This window comes from Medicago sativa, chromosome 6 (genome assembly GCF_051527215.1).
Source record: "Medicago sativa cultivar Bolivia chromosome 6, Bolivia_mono, whole genome shotgun sequence".
Classification (NCBI taxonomy): domain Eukaryota; kingdom Viridiplantae; phylum Streptophyta; class Magnoliopsida; order Fabales; family Fabaceae; genus Medicago; species Medicago sativa.
The window spans coordinates 55,496,909-55,515,901 of record NC_140754.1 but is presented as its reverse complement, the minus strand read 5'-3'; the positions used below and the strand labels follow the sequence as shown (position 1 = coordinate 55,515,901).

The window sequence follows — 18,993 nt, the reverse complement described above, 5'->3', positions numbered from 1 at the left end:
TAACACCTTCCCGTAGCGAAAACAACTCCCGGACCTCGATTCTCAAGGGTTTTGCTTATTTTTTCCCTTCCCAAGAAAAAATGAGATATCAAAGGTTAAAAAGGTTCAAACTTAATCAATGTTTGACACCCGAAAACCAAGATAAAACAGCTGGCGACTTCACTGGGGATATTCGAGAGTTACGCCTAGTCTTTATTTCCACACTTGCTCTTTCGTTTCTACTTGCTTCTTTTATTTGCTTCCTTATGTGAATAAATGTTTAAAATTCTTGCAAACGTGTGGGGGTGAGAATATCAAAAGTCCTACACCCGGGCTGAGTGAACTTAGGATTTAGGAGGGATATAATCGACAATTCATTCCGGGGGTTGCCTCGTGTTTTGGATTATGCGATCAATCCCACATAGCTGAGGCATTTTGGGGGTGATGTTGTTGGCGCGTGTTGTCGCGTTTAGGCACTTTACTTCTAATTGTTCTATAACGCTATGAACCGTAGATAACCAAACCCATCCATGGCCATTTTCTAGGATGTAGTGCGGAGGCTAAACCGAGTGTTGTCTCGAATTTTAGTCGTCACGCGATACTACACTCAAGTTAGACCTTTTAACGGATAATCATGGAGCGAGTGTTGTCTCGTGACACCATGATATATGTCAGAGAGGTTGCAACTTGGGAACCTTTTTAGAACCCGGTTACTATCTCCTAAAGCCCTAGATTCACCGGACACCATGTCCACCCGCGACTCCTCGACTTTGAACTTCAACCCACCATGTTTTCTCCGTACTTGAACATAATCATGCATACATGCATACATGCATAAACTTTTTTCCCATGCATTTTATCGAAGGGCTTAGACAAATTGAATTTGTAAACATTGTAGGAATGGGGAAGACTAAGTCCTACAAGCTCAAGGAAGTGGATTTGACTAGTTTGAGAGATTTGGCACTCTTCAGACTAATGTGGATGAGAAGCTTGTGCACACTCTAGTACAATTCTATGATCAGGAGTATCGATGCTTTACTTTTCCCGACTTTCAGTTGGTGCCCAATTTAGAGGCTCATTCTTGCTTGATGGGTCTATCTATTGCTAAGGAGGTACCCTTCGCGGGACTTGAGAATCCTCCTACTCCATTGGTTATTGCTAAAGATCTCTATCTCAAGACCACTGATGTCTCCAAGAATCTTGTCACTAAGGCTCACCTCCGAGGGTTCACTTCGAAGTATCTACTTGAGAAAGCCAACCTCAGGACCACTTGTCAGGACACTCTTGAGGCTATTCTTGCACTTCTCATCTATGGGCTTATTCTCTTTCCAAATCTTGATGACTTCGTGGACATGAATGCTATTATGATCTTCCACTCCAAGAATCCGGTTCCTACTTTGCTAGCTGACACATACCATGCTATTCACGATCGATCCGGCAAGGGTCGCAGATACATTCTTTGTTGTGTACTTCTTCTCTATAGGTGGTTTATTTCGCACCTTCCGAAGTCCTTCCATGATAATCCAGAGAATTGGTCTATTTCACAGAGGATCATGGCTCTCACTCCTAATGAAGTGGTTTGGCTCACTCCAGCTTCTAGAGTCAAGGAAATCATCTTCGGTGGTGGGAAATTTCTTAATGTACCTCTTCTTGGTACCCGGGGTGGAATCAACTATAACCCGGAGCTCGCCTTGCGACAATTTGGTTTCCCGATGAAAGAGAAGCCTATCAATCTTGCTACATCTCCTTACTTATTCCACTACTCCAATGCACCCACAGGAATAAGAGAAGATGTCATGGAAGCTTGGTCTAAGCTTAGGAAGAAAGAGGTGAAGCATATGGGTGTAAGGTCCGGTATTGCTCATGAGGCCTATAAGCAGTGGGTGATAAACCAAGCTGTGAAGATTGGTATGCCTTACCCCTCTATGAGATATGTGTCTGCATCTATTCCTACCATGCCTTTGCCTCTACTACCACCTACTCAGGAGATGTTTCAGGAGCATCTAGCTATGGAGAGTCGAGAGAAGCATCAGTGGAAGACTAGATACTATGAGGCTGAGAACTTGATTATGACTTTGGATGGAAAGGATGAGCAGAAGACTCATGAGGTGTTGACATTAAAGAAAGAGTTGGCTAAAGCTAGGAAGGAAATTGAAGAAAAGGATAAGTTGCTTATGAGGGACTCCAAGAGAGCTAGGGGTGCCCGTAACTTCTATGCACTATACTGCAGCTATGAGTCTGAGTCTGAGGATGATGCTTCCACTTCCTATGCTTGAGGATTTCTGTTTCCTGTTGATATTTCCAGTTTATTTATGTTGTTTTACATCCCAAAGTCTATCCCTTGGCTTAGTATTTCAAAGAGAATTATCTTGTAAGACTCTGTGAAGTTTGATTGTTTTGTCTGGTTTTGATGTTTCAGTTGTTTAGTAATGTTTACAAATTTCTAATTTGTCTAAAACCCTTCGATGACATGAAAAGAGTCCTTTTGCATATGCATTAACACATCTCATGCATCATATGCATTCATTGGTCACAAAAGACTTCTCTCGTGCTCATTGCCTCCTGGTTCTTCTGCCGCAGTCTGAAAAGTGGCTCTTGCTCGTAAAGTTTACCAACCAGATAGAGTTCATCAAACAAGATTATACAAGAGAAGAAACATGGCTAACTTTGAAGAAGAAAATGCTCAGCTCCGTGCCGAATTGGCTGCTATGAAAGAAGACTTGGCTAAGGCTCATGACGCTATGTCTACCATGATGGTTGCACAAGAACAACCAGCCACATCTGTTCCAGCTTCTACTGAGGTGATTCCATCTATCCCACTATCTACTGTGATGTCTGATACTCGGTTTGTTATGCCCAATGGACACCCTTATGGACTCCCAGCTTTCTATGCTCCTAATACTGCAGCTGGTATTTCTGGCACTGGCAATCAAGGACAGATTCCTGTGACAACTTTTGCTACTACACCAACTTCTATGCCTCAAGTGACTACTGTTGTTACCTACCCTGTTGTTGATAGGGCCAAACCGCAAGTGCACGGCCTATCGAAGTAATAGTAGTAAGTAAGAGTATCGTTCCACTAGGGAGTTGTTCAACTTAATTAACTTTTAGTGAATGATTAGAGGAGAGAAAGTTAGAAAAAGGGAGTTTTATTGCTGAAGGTAAAAACAATAATAATAAAGGGCCTCGGGATCATTGGTTTATCATAATGACAAATCCTTCACTAGACAAGACCTAAACATCTAATTTCATGGTTTACACACTAATTTCTAAAGACCGGTTTCCCTTAGCCCCTCACCTTTCCGATGAAAGTCCGGTGAGAGTTTACTTCTAGCAACCAAGCCTATTTCGCTGACATGATTACTAGAAGATGCATAGAGGATTGAAACTACTCTTTTGTCTCAATAATTGCAAAGACTATTTCACTGTTTTGCAATTATTGTCTAGATTCACTTGTTCCAACATCAAGACTCCGCTCTCGCTTTATGAATTGATGTTTGGGATGATGGATTAACGATTATCAAACCCTCCGCTTTCGCTTCCACAATTTGATAATTGTTAATCCACGTTAAGACGGTGAATCTAGATTAGAAATTAGGGTTACATAGAAATTAGGGTTTAGGCTTGTTTTGTTTAGGATTGAGTCACTAGACTCCCCAACAATCCCAAGACGAAGAAGTCTACTCACTCATGTTCATCGTAGACATGGAGGAAGAAGAGAGATAAACAGTAAAATAAATTGCAATGAAAGTAAAAAGGAAATAAAGACTTTTTATTGAAATAATACTTGAAATAAACAAAGTAAAAGGTGAATGTTTTATGGTGGAGAGCTACTCTATTTATAGCTTTACACTTGACTTAGAAACTAAGCAACTAAAGGGATAAAACAGTAAAGCTACAACAGGGTAACTTGGGCCCGAAGAAAAGCAGCAAAAGAGTGTTCTGGGACGAGCACGACCGTGCCACATGTTGGCACGGGCCGTGCAAGCTTCTGAGTTTGGGGGAACATATTTTTGTCCCGTATCTTCGTATTCTTGCGCTGTATTTTCTCCAGTCCTCTTTCTTTCGCTCCAAAGCACCTTCCACCATATATTCATTCCTAAAATAAAATAAAAGACAATTTAAAGTAAAATATTCTAAAAGGAAATAAAATGCAATAAAATAAAACTAAATCTTAAATAAAACTAAACTAAATAAAGCATTAAATTAGACTATCTATGACTTGTCAAACTCCCCCACACTTGAATCTTTGCTTGTCCTCAAGCAAAAGGCAACAGACATAGCAGCAACAAAAGATTATTATAGCAATATTAAGAACACATGTCTCAAAAGAAAGGCTTTGCTTCAAGTACACTAATTACAATTTCAAATACTTCTCATGAACCTATTCTACCCAACATCAAGTCTCAAGTGACTGTGTGTGTGCAGTCCAACCCTTTTCTTGCTCCTGTATAAGACAGATATTATGAGGAATAGGTTTTATCCTTAATGCTAAAGTAACCGAGAAAAGTCCTTTCTTCATTTCATATAAGAGTGATGGGAATTTAAGTTAAAATTAGATTAGATTAACAATTAAGCACAAGGGGCTGCAGATGCTTAGGGGCTATCTATCCTCGTAGGAAGTCTTCTCGGATGTAATTGTCCTTTCCCCCTATATTCAAAATCACCCTAAGCAGTGCTGCAAAATTTTTATTTGTTTCATCTCCGCGTAGGAAGTCTTTTTGGATGTAATTGTCCTTTCCCCCCAGCATTGATGAATTTGTTTCACTTTAAGTTCAAAATAGGGAGTCACCACCACAATTAGGAAGTTAGGGATTGTCCTTTCCCCCACATGTTGGTGCCATTCTCCCGCCCCATTATAACTTTAACAATTTAAGAATATAACAATTAAGAACATTTGATTAATTTCCCACACAAACTTATACTACTTTTACTCTTAAGACTTTAAAGGGTCTAAGTTAACACTAAAGATAGAACGTGTTCCTTAAAATACCTATTCATACATTTTCTCAAGGATTGCAACCGGGTGCTTTTCTCATTGGAGAATTTTCACAATAAAACAAGACATGGGTATAGCATGATCATAAGAAACACAAGAAACTACTTTCATGTACAAGAAGCAACCTAAGGAAGAGACAAAACAAAAATTTTCATGCCATTTTTTACATTAAAAACAAGCTACTAGTCATGCCTCTTGCTATAAAAAACAAAACAAAAGAATAAAGTTCAAGGGAGTTTGGACACTACGACTCTAGATACTTTATTAAGCCCCCCCCCCCCCCCACAATTAGGGGAAACATTGTCCTCAATGATTCAAAAGAAAAAGAAATTAAAAGAGAAGAAGAAGTAGAGGAAGAAGAAAGAAGGAGTAGAAGAAGAGTAGTAGAGAGAGAGAAGAAGGGAAGAGAGGAAGAGGAAAGCTCACATGTTATTGAGGTCCATAAGGAGGACCTTGAAGTTGGAGGTGTTGCATCATCCGACGGAGCATCTCAATATTTTCATCATTGACACGGTTGCCCCTTTGAACTTCATTGCGAATGCCGGAGATCTCAACACCTTGCCTTTGTTGCTCGGTGCTCATCCTCTCGATTTCATTGTGAATCCATGTCCATCTTTGATTTTCATTAAGCTCGCCGGCTTCATGGCCATGGTGCCCCTCTTGGTGCAAGTTAGCACCTTCTCCTTCATCATGGTGCAAGCTAGCACACTCTCCTTCATCATCTTGTTGTTCTAGAACCTGCACATCATCAACATACAACCAATTTTCTTCCACCTCGGTGGTAGTCCGAGGTGGGTTAGGCAATAAAAACATGATTGGCACATTAAGCTTAAGTTGGTAATTGAGTGGTGGACGATGTTTAATGAAATTCATAGCAATGAGGGTTTCCCGGTTAAGCTTATTGTTTCCCTCAATTGGTTTGATTCCCTCATCCTCACTCACACCAAAACACCTAGATATGTATGTAATGATGCCACCCACCACTATGTCTCCCCTACCGGCTGGTCTAGTAGAGACAAAGTCTAGGTAATCAATCAAATAAAAGCCAGTGTTGACGGGGTGGTTGTAGATCATTGCCCATAACATGAACAACTCATCGGTTCTAGTGTTTCCTAGCTCGGTTCTACCCCAAATAGTGCAAGCCATGACCCTCTGAAGGTACCTAAGTACGGGGTTGTGAATGTTGCTAGCTTTGTTGGCTCTAGGGACATAGTTATCAAGGCCGGTGATACGGTTCCAAAAGGCAGCTGGGTCATAGTTATCTGGTTTTAGACTATCATCCCAATGATCATGAATATACCCCTCATTGACAAAACCTAAGGCTTCACAAAAGTGCTGAAGAGACATATTATAATCAATGTTCATTAACCGGAAAACAACTCTATGATTAGGGTTATCAAAATTCAACTTATCTTTGGTAAAAACAAGTGAGCTTAAAAATTCATAAGTAAAATTCTCATAACCCCTCATAGGTGTTAGCATATCAGTCCAACCTAGCCTACCCATCAACCTAAAAACATCATCTCTAAGCCCTAGCACTTGCAAATCATAGGAATCAGGATATCTAGAGGGATGTAAGGTTTTAGAAGTAAGAATTTTATACCTGTCCCTTTGTTTGTTGTCTTTGAACTGAATTCCATGATTCTTGACTTGTGTTTGCTTCTTTGGGGGTGGACCTCCTTGAGAACTTGCTGGTTTTTTACCACTTCTTCTTGAAGCCATTGACCTTTGTTTGGATTGTTTTGAAGGTTTAGGGTTTGGGAAGATTTTTGGTGGAGAGGATTGGGTTAGGTTTGGGGTTGATGTTTAGGTAAGGTTTGTGGGTTTAGATGTGAAGATTGGTTAAGGTTTTGTGGTGTTTGGGTTAGGTTTTGAAAGATTAGGGTTTTGGTGAATTATAGGTTTGGATGGTTGAAAGTTGTTTTTGATTGGTGGTTTGTGTTTAGGAAGAAGTTTGTGATTGATTGGTGAAAGAATTGAGTGATTTGGTTAAGTTTTGATGAAGATGTGAAGGTTTGAAGTTTGGGAGTTATGGAGGTTTAGAGAGAGGGTTAGAAGATGAAAGAAGTTTGTGGTTTGAGAATGAATGGAGAAGAAGAAGAAAAATTGGTATATAGTGGGCTAGAAGTCGGGCACGGCCGTGCCACCCTTGGCACGGGCCGTGCCAACTCTCTGTGGCTCCTGACTGATTTTGTGTTACAAACCATGGCACGGCCGTGCCAACCTCAGCACGGGTCGCGCCAACACTCTGGTAAGGAGGCTTCAAATTTTTTTTTTCTTTTCAATTTCATGATTTTTTCGAATCACACTTGGACAAATACCTACAAAACAAATTAAAACAAAGAAAAACAAAACAAAAGCAATTAAATGCGTGGGTTGCCTCCCACGAAGCGCTCTTTTAATGTCATTAGCTTGACGGTTAGAAAGAGTCCTTAGAATGGATCAAAGATATCATATTGTGTAGATGACGCTATAAAACGTTCTTTCACAACATGATCGTTAAGCATGCAACAAGAGTAAAGAGCGGGACCCTTCATAACATTTTCCAACTCGTATCGTACCATTTGATCACTCACTTGAAAGACTATCCTACCGTGCTTGACTTCTATGAGAGCTCCTGCAGTGGCTAGGAAGGGTCTACCTAGGATTATGGGGACGTCTTCGTCCTCTGCAATGTCAACGACTACAAAATCAGTTGGGATATATATCCCTTCTATTTTAACCGGTATGTCCTCAACGAATCCTACAAGTTTCATGGTAGAACAATCAGCTAGCTTTAATTCCATTTCGGTAGGTTTCAACTCTCCTATCCCTATCCTTTTAAGAAGAGACAAAGGCAGCAAACTAACACTAACTCCTAAGTCACATAAGGCTTTGTTTATGGTTTCATTCCCAATTGCACACGGTATGGCAAAGCTACCTAGATCTCTAAGCTTAGGGGGCGCTTCTTGGATGATTGCACTAGTTTCCTTAGCCAAGGCTATTGTCTCATCATGCTCTATAGCCCTTTTCTTTGAAAAAATTTCCTTTAAAAACTTGGCATATAGAGGCATCCTAGACAAAGCTTCAGCAAAGGGAAGTTTAATGCAAATCTTCCTAAGTATGTTAACAAATTTTTCAAACTTACCCTCTAGTTTAAGCTTATCAAGATTTAAGGGGGGTGGAGTTTTGTTTTCTTCAAGTGATTTTGCTTCTTCTATCACAACTTTATCACCTAAGGGCTTGACATTTTCTTTCCCAATGTTTTTAACCTTATCAAAAGTTTCACCTAACTTACTACCCCCAAAAGATATGACGTTAACTTGGGCTTTGGGATTGGCTTCGGTTTGACCAGGAAAGACTCCCGGTGTTTGGGAAGAGGTAGCCACTTGTTGGGCTATTTGAGCGATTTGAGTTTCAAGCATTTTAGAGTGAGTAGCAATAGAATCAACCTTGGTATTGAGCTTGGAAAGAGAGTCATTCAGAAATCCGGTTTGGTTTTTAAGTTCTTGAAGTTGTTTGGTTTGGTTGGCAATGGAATTTTCCAACAAAATTTCCAAATTGGACTTCTGAGAGAATCTTTGGTTGTTTTCATAACCGGGTGGTGCTACTTGTCCATAGGGATTTTGGTTTTTATAAAAATTTTGATTTTGTCTCATCCCTTGGTTGTATTGAGCATAATTCATTTGCTCAACACCATTAATAGCACTACCTAGTTGGCAATCAACACCAGCATGACCAGTTATACCACATATTTCACAAGAAGGAGTAGAAGCAGAATTGATAGCACTAACATTGAGTGTTTCAAGTTTTTCGGTTAGTGTATCAATTTTAGAAGCAAGGTGGTCATAGTTAGAGACTTCGTACATACCTGCCTCCTTTTTGGAGGATGAAGAACTAGTGGTGGCTCTCTCGTCGGTCCATTTGTAATGATTTTGAGCCATGTCTTCAATCAAGGCATACGTCTCCGTGTAGTTCTTATTCATAAGTGCTCCACCTGCAGCTGCATCAACAGACATCTTAGTGGTATAAGACAAGCCATTATAAAAAGTGTGGACGATAAGCCACTTCTCTAGGCCATGGTGGGGACAAAGTCTTAGCATTTCTTTGAAACGCTCCCACGCATCATAGAGAGATTCCCCATCTTTCTGGTTGAACCGCGTGATTTGGTCTCTAAGTTTAGTGGTTTTAGATGGTGGAAAGAAACGGGCAAGGAATGTTTGCCTCATCTGATCCCATGAAGTAATGGAACCGACTTCGAGGGAATGGAACCAAGCGCTAGCTCTATCCCTTATGGAAAAGGGAAAGAGATGAAGTTTTACGACTTCTTGGTTCTCCTTCATGGTTTCACTAATTCGTAGGAAAACAGAGATGTGAAGATTGGGATCCTCAGTGGGGGATCCCGAGAATTGGTTTTGCTGCACCAAGTTAAGTAGGGCAGGCTTAATTTCAAAATTGTCATCCTCAACCTTTGGGTACACAATAACAGCTTGTGGCTCAGCCGTAGACGGCGTTGCATACTCTTTGAGAGTGCGATTGGCCATGGCGGTGTTATTTTGTGCCGCTCTCCTTCTATGTAAGAACCTTTCGATCTCGGGTATGAATACCGCTCGATTTCTAGTTCTTCGCATAAAAGGTTGAGAACCCAAGAAGTTAACGATAACAGAAAAATAAAAAGTTAAAAATAAAAGGAAAAGAGAAAGAGGAGAGAATTCTAATCACTAAGAAAAAGCTAATTAAATTAGTTAACTCCCCGGCAACGGCGCCAAAAACTTGATAGGGCCAAACCGCAAGTGCACGGCCTATCGAAGTAATAGTAGTAAGTAAGAGTATCGTTCCACTAGGGAGTTGTTCAACTTAATTAACTTTTAGTGAATGATTAGAGGAGAGAAAGTTAGAAAAAGGAAGTTTTATTGCTGAAGGTAAACACAATAATAATAAAGGGCCTCGGGATCATTGGTTTATCATAATGACAAATCCTTCACTAGACAAGACCTAAACATCTAATTTCATGGTTTACACACTAATTTCTAAAGACCGGTTTCCCTTAGCCCCTCACCTTTCCGATGAAAGTCCGGTGAGAGTTTACTTCTAGTAACCAAGCCTATTTCGCTGACATGATTACTAGAAGATGCATAGAGGATTGAAACTACTCTTTTGTCTCAATAATTGCAAAGACTATTTCACTGTTTTGCAATTATTGTCTAGATTCACTTGTTCCAACATCAAGACTCCGCTCTCGCTTTATGAATTGATGTTTGGGATGATGGATTAACGATTATCAAACCCTCCGCTTTCGCTTCCACAGTTTGATAATTGTTAATCCACGTTAAGACGGTGAATCTAGATTAGAAATTAGGGTTACATAGAAATTAGGGTTTAGGCTTGTTTTGTTTAGGATTGAGTCACTAGACTCCCCAACAATCCCAAGACGAAGAAGTCTACTCACTCATGTTCATCATAGACATGGGGGAAGAAGAGAGATAAACAGTAAAATAAATTGCAAAGAAAGTAAAAAGGAAATAAAGACTTTTTATTGAAATAATACTTGAAATAAACAAAGTAAAAAGTGAATGTTTTATGGTTGAAATAAACAAAGTAAAAAGTGAATGTTTTATGGTTGTTTTATGGTTGAAATAAACAAAATTTCCAAATTGGACTTCTGAGAGAATCTTTGGTTGTTTTCATAACCGGGTGGTGCTACTTGTCCATAGGGATTTTGGTTTTTATAAAAATTTTGATTTTGTCTCATCCCTTGGTTGTATTGAGCATAATTCATTTGCTCAACACCATTAATAGCACTACCTAGTTGGCAATCAACACCAGCATGACCAGTTATACCACATATTTCACAAGAAGGAGTAGAAGCAGAATTGATAGCACTAACATTGAGTGTTTCAAGTTTTTCGGTTAGTGTATCAATTTTAGAAGCAAGGTGGTCATAGTTAGAGACTTCGTACATACCTGCCTCCTTTTTGGAGGATGAAGAACTAGTGGTGGCTCTCTCGTCGGTCCATTTGTAATGATTTTGAGCCATGTCTTCAATCAAGGCATACGTCTCCGTGTAGTTCTTATTCATAAGTGCTCCACCTGCAGCTGCATCAACAGACATCTTAGTGGTATAAGACAAGCCATTATAAAAAGTGTGGACGATAAGCCACTTCTCTAGGCCATGGTGGGGACAAAGTCTTAGCATTTCTTTGAAACGCTCCCACGCATCATAGAGAGATTCCCCATCTTTCTGGTTGAACCGCGTGATTTGGTCTCTAAGTTTAGTGGTTTTAGATGGTGGAAAGAAACGGGCAAGGAATGTTTGCCTTATCTGATCCCATGAAGTAATGGAACCGACTTCGAGGGAATGGAACCAAGCGCTAGCTCTATCCCTTATGGAAAAGGGAAAGAGATGAAGTTTTACGACTTCTTGGTTCTCCTTCATGGTTTCACTAATTCGTAGGAAAACAGAGATGTGAAGATTGGGATCCTCAGTGGGGGGATCCCGAGAATTGGTTTTGCTGCACCAAGTTAAGTAGGGCAGGCTTAATTTCAAAATTGTCATCCTCAACCTTTGGGTACACAATAACAGCTTGTGGCTCAGCCGTAGACGGCGTTGCATACTCTTTGAGAGTGCGATTGGCCATGGCGGTGTTATTTTGTGCCGCTCTCCTTCTATGTAAGAACCTTTCGATCTCGGGTATGAATACCGCTCGATTTCTAGTTCTTCGCATAAAAGGTTGAGAACCCAAGAAGTTAACGATAACAGAAAAATAAAAAGTTAAAAATAAAAAGAAAAGAGAAAGAGGAGAGAATTCTAATCACTAAGAAAAAGCTAATTAAATTAGTTAACTCCCCGGCAACGGCGCCAAAAACTTGATAGGGCCAAACCGCAAGTGCACGGCCTATCGAAGTAATAGTAGTAAGTAAGAGTATCGTTCCACTAGGGAGTTGTTCAACTTAATTAACTTTTAGTGAATGATTAGAGGAGAGAAAGTTAGAAAAAGGAAGTTTTATTGCTGAAGGTAAAAACAATAATAATAAAGGGCCTCGGGATCATTGGTTTATCATAATGACAAATCCTTCACTAGACAAGACCTAAACATCTAATTTCATGGTTTACACACTAATTTCTAAAGACCGGTTTCCCTTAGCCCCTCACCTTTCCGATGAAAGTCCGGTGAGAGTTTACTTCTAGCAACCAAGCCTATTTCGCTGACATGATTACTAGAAGATGCATAGAGGATTGAAACTACTCTTTTGTCTCAATAATTGCAAAGACTATTTCACTGTTTTGCAATTATTGTCTAGATTCACTTGTTCCAACATCAAGACTCCGCTCTCGCTTTATGAATTGATGTTTGGGATGATGGATTAACAATTATCAAACCCTCCGCTTTCGCTTCCACAGTTTGATAATTGTTAATCCACGTTAAGACGGTGAATCTAGATTAGAAATTAGGGTTACATAGAAATTAGGGTTTAGGCTTGTTTTGTTTAGGATTGAGTCACTAGACTCCCCAACAATCCCAAGACGAAGAAGTCTACTCACTCATGGTCATCGTAGACATGGAGGAAGAAGAGAGATAAACAGTAAAATAAATTGCAACGAAAGTAAAAATGAAATAAAGACTTTTTATTGAAATAATACTTGAAATAAACAAAGTAAAAGGTGAATGTTTTATGGTGGAGAGCTACTCTATTTATAGCTTTACACTTGACTTAGAAACTAAGCAACTAAAGGGATAAAACAGTAAAGCTACAACAGGGTAACTTGGGCCCGAAGAAAAGCAGCAAAAGAGTGTTCTGGGACGAGCACGGCCGTGCCACATGTTGGCACGGGCCGTGCAAGCTTCTGAGTTTGGGGGAACATATTTTTGTCCCGTATCTTCGTATTCTTGCGCTGTATTTTCTCCAGTCCTCTTTCTTTCGCTCCAAAGCACCTTCCACCATATATTCATTCCTAAAATAAAATAAAAGACAATTTAAAGTAAAATATTCTAAAAGGAAATAAAATGCAATAAAATAAAACTAAATCTTAAATAAAACTAAACTAAATAAAGCATTAAATTAGACTATCTATGACTTGTCAAACTCCCCCACACTTGAATCTTTGCTTGTCCTCAAGCAAAAGGCAACAGACATAGCAGCAACAAAAGATTATTATAGCAATATTAAGAACACATGTCTCAAAAGAAAGGCTTTGCTTCAAGTACACTAATTACAATTTCAAATACTTCTCATGAACATATTCTACCCAACATCAAGTCTCAAGTGACTGTGTGTGTGCAGTCCAACCCTTTTCTTGCTCCTGTATAAGACAGATATTATGAGGAATAGGTTCTATCCTTAATGCTAAAGTAACCGAGAAAAGTCCTTTCTTCATTTCATATAAGAGTGATGGGAATTTAAGTTAAAATTAGATTAGATTAACAATTAAGCACAAGGGGCTGCAGATGCTTAGGGGCTATCTATCCTCGTAGGAAGTCTTCTCGGATGTAATTGTCCTTTCCCCCTATATTCAAAATCACCCTAAGCAGTGCTGCAAAATTTTTATTTGTTTCATCTCCGCGTAGGAAGTCTTTTTGGATGTAATTGTCCTTTCCCCCCAGCATTGATGAATTTGTTTCACTTTAAGTTCAAAATAGGGAGTCACCACCACAATTAGGAAGTTAGGGATTGTCCTTTCCCCCACATGTTGGTGCCATTCTCCCGCCCCATTATAACTTTAACAATTTAAGAATATAACAATTAAGAACATTTGATTAATTTTCCACACAAACTTATACTACTTTTACTCTTAAGACTTTAAAGGGTCTAAGTTAACACTAAAGATAGAACGTGTTCCTTAAAATACCTATTCATACATTTTCTCAAGGATTGCAACCGGGTGCTTTTCTCATTGGAGAATTTTCACAATAAAACAAGACATGGGTATAGCATGATCATAAGAAACACAAGAAACTACTTTCATGTACAAGAAGCAACCTAAGGAAGAGACAAAACAAAAATTTTCATGCCATTTTTTACATTAAAAACAAGCTACTAGTCATGCCTCTTGCTATAAAAAACAAAACAAAAGAATAAAGTTCAAGGGAGTTTGGACACTACGACTCTAGATACTTTATTAAGCCCCCCCCCCCCCCCCCCCCCACAATTAGGGGAAACATTGTCCTCAATGATTCAAAAGAAAAAGAAATTAAAAGAGAAGAAGAAGTAGAGGAAGAAGAAAGAAGGAGTAGAAGAAGAGTAGTAGAGAGAGAGAAGAAGGGAAGAGAGGAAGAGGAAAGCTCACATGTTATTGAGGTCCATAAGGAGGACCTTGAAGTTGGAGGTGTTGCATCATCCGACGGAGCATCTCAATATTTTCATCATTGACACGGTTGCCCCTTTGAACTTCATTGCGAAGGCCGGAGATCTCAACACCTTGCCTTTGTTGCTCGGTGCTCATCCTCTCGATTTCATTGTGAATCCATGTCCATCTTTGATTTTCATTAAGCTCGCCGGCTTCATGGCCATGGTGCCCCTCTTGGTGCAAGTTAGCACCTTCTCCTTCATCATGGTGCAAGCTAGCACACTCTCCTTCATCATCTTGTTGTTCTAGAACCTGCACATCATCAACATACAACCAATTTTCTTCCACCTCGGTGGTAGTCCGAGGTGGGTTAGGCAATAAAAACATGATTGGCACATTAAGCTTAAGTTGGTAATTGAGTGGTGGACGATGTTTAATGAAATTCATAGCAATGAGGGTTTCCCGGTTAAGCTTATTGTTTCCCTCAATTGGTTTGATTCCCTCATCCTCACTCACACCAAAACACCTAGATATGTATGTAATGATGCCACCCACCACTATGTCTCCCCTACCGGCTGGTCTAGTAGAGACAAAGTCTAGGTAATCAATCAAATAAAAGCCAGTGTTGACGGGGTGGTTGTAGAGCATTGCCCATAACATGAACAACTCATCGGTTCTAGTGTTTCCTAGCTCGGTTCTACCCCAAATAGTGCAAGCCATGACCCTCTGAAGGTACCTAAGTACGGGGTTGTGAATGTTGCTAGCTTTGTTGGCTCTAGGGACATAGTTATCAAGGCCGGTGATACGGTTCCAAAAGGCAGCTGGGTCATAGTTATCTGGTTTTAGACTATCATCCCAATGATCATGAATATACCCCTCATTGACAAAACCTAAGGCTTCACAAAAGTGCTGAAGAGACATATTATAATCAATGTTCATTAACCGGAAAACAACTCTATGATTAGGGTTATCAAAATTCAACTTATCTTTGGTAAAAACAAGTGAGCTTAAAAATTCATAAGTAAAATTCTCATAACCCCTCATAGGTGTTAGCATATCAGTCCAACCTAGCCTACCCATCAACCTAAAAACATCATCTCTAAGCCCTAGCACTTGCAAATCATAGGAATCAGGATATCTAGAGGGATGTAAGGTTTTAGAAGTAAGAATTTTATACCTGTCCCTTTGTTTGTTGTCTTTGAACTGAATTCCATGATTCTTGACTTGTGTTTGCTTCTTTGGGGGTGGACCTCCTTGAGAACTTGCTGGTTCTTTACCACTTCTTCTTGAAGCCATTGACCTTTGTTTGGATTGTTTTGAAGGTTTAGGGTTTGGGAAGATTTTTGGTGGAGAGGATTGGGTTAGGTTTGGGGTTGATGTTTAGGTAAGGTTTGTGGGTTTAGATGTGAAGATTGGTTAAGGTTTTGTGGTGTTTGGGTTAGGTTTTGAAAGATTAGGGTTTTGGTGAATTATAGGTTTGGATGGTTGAAAGTTGTTTTTGATTGGTGGTTTGTGTTTAGGAAGAAGTTTGTGATTGATTGGTGAAAGAATTGAGTGATTTGGTTAAGTTTTGATGAAGATGTGAAGGTTTGAAGTTTGGGAGTTATGGAGGTTTAGAGAGAGGGTTAGAAGATGAAAGAAGTTTGTGGTTTGAGAATGAATGGAGAAGAAGAAGAAAAATTGGTATATAGTGGGCTAGAAGTCGGGCACGGCCGTGCCACCCTTGGCACGGGCCGTGCCAACTCTCTGTGGCTCCTGACTGATTTTGTGTTACAAACCATGGCACGGCCGTGCCAACCTCAGCACGGGTCGTGCCAACACTCTGGTAAGGAGGCTTCAAATTTTTTTTTTCTTTTCAATTTCATGATTTTTTCGAATCACACTTGGACAAATACCTACAAAACAAATTAAAACAAAGAAAAACAAAACAAAAGCAATTAAATGCGTGGGTTGCCTCCCACGAAGCGCTCTTTTAATGTCATTAGCTTGACGGTTAGAAAGAGTCCTTAGAATGGATCAAAGATATCATATTGTGTAGATGACGCTATAAAACGTTCTTTCACAACATGATCGTTAAGCATGCAACAAGAGTAAAGAGCGGGACCCTTCATAACATTTTCCAACTCGTATCGTACCATTTGATCACTCACTTGAAAGACTATCCTACCGTGCTTGACTTCTATGAGAGCTCCTGCAGTGGCTAGGAAGGGTCTACCTAGGATTATGGGGACGTCTTCGTCCTCTGCAATGTCAACGACTACAAAATCAGTTGGGATATATATCCCTTCTATTTTAACCGGTATGTCCTCAACGAATCCTACAAGTTTCATGGTAGAACAATCAGCTAGCTTTAATTCCATTTCGGTAGGTTTCAACTCTCCTATCCCTATCCTTTTAAGAAGAGACAAATGCAGCAAACTAACACTAACTCCTAAGTCACATAAGGCTTTGTTTATGGTTTCATTCCCAATTGCACACGGTATGGCAAAGCTACCTAGATCTCTAAGCTTAGGGGGCGCTTCTTGGATGATTGCACTAGTTTCCTTAGCCAAGGCTATTGTCTCATCATGCTCTATAGCCCTTTTCTTTGAAAAAATTTCCTTTAAAAACTTGGCATATAGAGGCATCCTAGACAAAGCTTCAGCAAAGGGAAGTTTAATGCAAATCTTCCTAAGTATGTTAACAAATTTTTCAAACTTACCCTCTAGTTTAAGCTTATCAAGATTTAAGGGGGGTGGAGTTTTGTTTTCTTCAAGTGATTTTGCTTCTTCTATCACAACTTTATCACCTAAGGGCTTGACATTTTCTTTCCCAATGTTTTTAACCTTATCAAAAGTTTCACCTAACTTACTACCCCCAAAAGATATGACGTTAACTTGGGCTTTGGGATTGGCTTCGGTTTGACCAGGAAAGACTCCCGGTGTTTGGGAAGAGGTAGCCACTTGTTGGGCTATTTGAGCGATTTGAGTTTCAAGCATTTTAGAGTGAGTAGCAATAGAATCAACCTTGGTATTGAGCTTGGAAAGAGAGTCATTCAGAAATCCGGTTTGGTTTTTAAGTTCTTGAAGTTGTTTGGTTTGGTTGGCAATGGAATTTTCCAACAAAATTTCCAAATTGGACTTCTGAGAGAATCTTTGGTTGTTTTCATAACCGGGTGGTGCTACTTGTCCATAGGGATTTTGGTTTTTATAAAAATTTTGATTTTGTCTCATCCCTTGGTTGTATTGAGCATAATTCATTTGCTCAACACCATTAATAGCACTACCTAGTTGGCAATCAACACCAGCATGACCAGTTATACCACATATTTCACAAGAAGGAGTAGAAGCAGAATTGATAGCACTAACATTGAGTGTTTCAAGTTTTTCGGTTAGTGTATCAATTTTAGAAGCAAGGTGGTCATAGTTAGAGACTTCGTACATACCTGCCTCCTTTTTGGAGGATGAAGAACTAGTGGTGGCTCTCTCGTCGGTCCATTTGTAATGATTTTGAGCCATGTCTTCAATCAAGGCATACGTCTCCGTGTAGTTCTTATTCATAAGTGCTCCACCTGCAGCTGCATCAACAGACATCTTAGTGGTATAAGACAAGCCATTATAAAAAGTGTGGACTATAAGCCACTTCTCTAGGCCATGGTGGGGACAAAGTCTTAGCATTTCTTTGAAACGCTCCCACGCATCATAGAGAGATTCCCCATCTTTCTGGTTGAACCGCGTGATTTGGTCTCTAAGTTTAGTGGTTTTAGATGGTGGAAAGAAACGGGCAAGGAATGTTTGCCTCATCTGATCCCATGAAGTAATGGAACCGACTTCGAGGGAATGGAACCAAGCGCTAGCTCTATCCCTTATGGAAAAGGGAAAGAGATGAAGTTTTACGACTTCTTGGTTCTCCTTCATGGTTTCACTAATTCGTAGGAAAACAGAGATGTGAAGATTGGGATCCTCAGTGGGGGATCCCGAGAATTGGTTTTGCTGCACCAAGTTAAGTAGGGCAGGCTTAATTTCAAAATTGTCATCCTCAACCTTTGGGTACACAATAACAGCTTGTGGCTCAGCCGTAGACGGCGTTGCATACTCTTTGAGAGTGCGATTGGCCATGGCGGTGTTATTTTGTGCCGCTCTCCTTCTATGTAAGAACCTTTCGATCTCGGGTATGAATACCGCTCGATTTCTAGTTCTTCGCATAAAAGGTTGAGAACCCAAGAAGTTAACGATAACAGAAAAATAAAAAGTTAAAAATAAAAAGAAAAGAGAAAGAGGAGAGAATTCTAATCACTAAGAAAAAGCTAATTAAATTAGTTAACTCCCCGGCAACGGCGCCAAAAACTTGATAGGGCCAAACCGCAAGTGCACGGCCTATCGAAGTAATAGTAGTAAGTAAGAGTATCGTTCCACTAGGGAGTTGTTCAACTTAATTAACTTTTAGTGAATGATTAGAGGAGAGAAAGTTAGAAAAAGGAAGTTTTATTGCTGAAGGTAAACACAATAATAATAAAGGGCCTCAGGATCATTGGTTTATCATAATGACAAATCCTTCACTAGACAAGACCTAAACATCTAATTTCATGGTTTACACACTAATTTCTAAAGACCGGTTTCCCTTAGCCCCTCACCTTTCCGATGAAAGTCCGGTGAGAGTTTACTTCTAGTAACCAAGCCTATTTCGCTGACATGATTACTAGAAGATGCATAGAGGATTGAAACTACTCTTTTGTCTCAATAATTGCAAAGACTATTTCACTGTTTTGCAA

At 39.7% G+C, this 18,993-nt stretch overlaps 3 non-coding genes across 3 annotated transcripts; all 3 read left to right on the top strand.

The window, feature by feature from the left end:
- Positions 1 to 9,031: 9,031 nt before the first annotated feature.
- On the top strand, positions 9,032 to 9,138 carry LOC146915770 (small nucleolar RNA R71). Its single transcript, XR_015017025.1, has one exon. It is a non-coding gene; the product is annotated as a small nucleolar RNA R71 (small nucleolar RNA).
- Positions 9,139 to 11,124: 1,986 nt separating this feature from the next.
- LOC146915769 (small nucleolar RNA R71) lies at positions 11,125 to 11,231 on the top strand. The gene has a single exon (XR_015017024.1). It is a non-coding gene; the product is annotated as a small nucleolar RNA R71 (small nucleolar RNA).
- Positions 11,232 to 17,870: 6,639 nt separating this feature from the next.
- Positions 17,871 to 17,977, top strand: LOC146915768 (small nucleolar RNA R71). The gene has a single exon (XR_015017023.1). It is a non-coding gene; the product is annotated as a small nucleolar RNA R71 (small nucleolar RNA).
- The last annotated feature ends 1,016 nt before the right edge of the window (positions 17,978 to 18,993 follow it).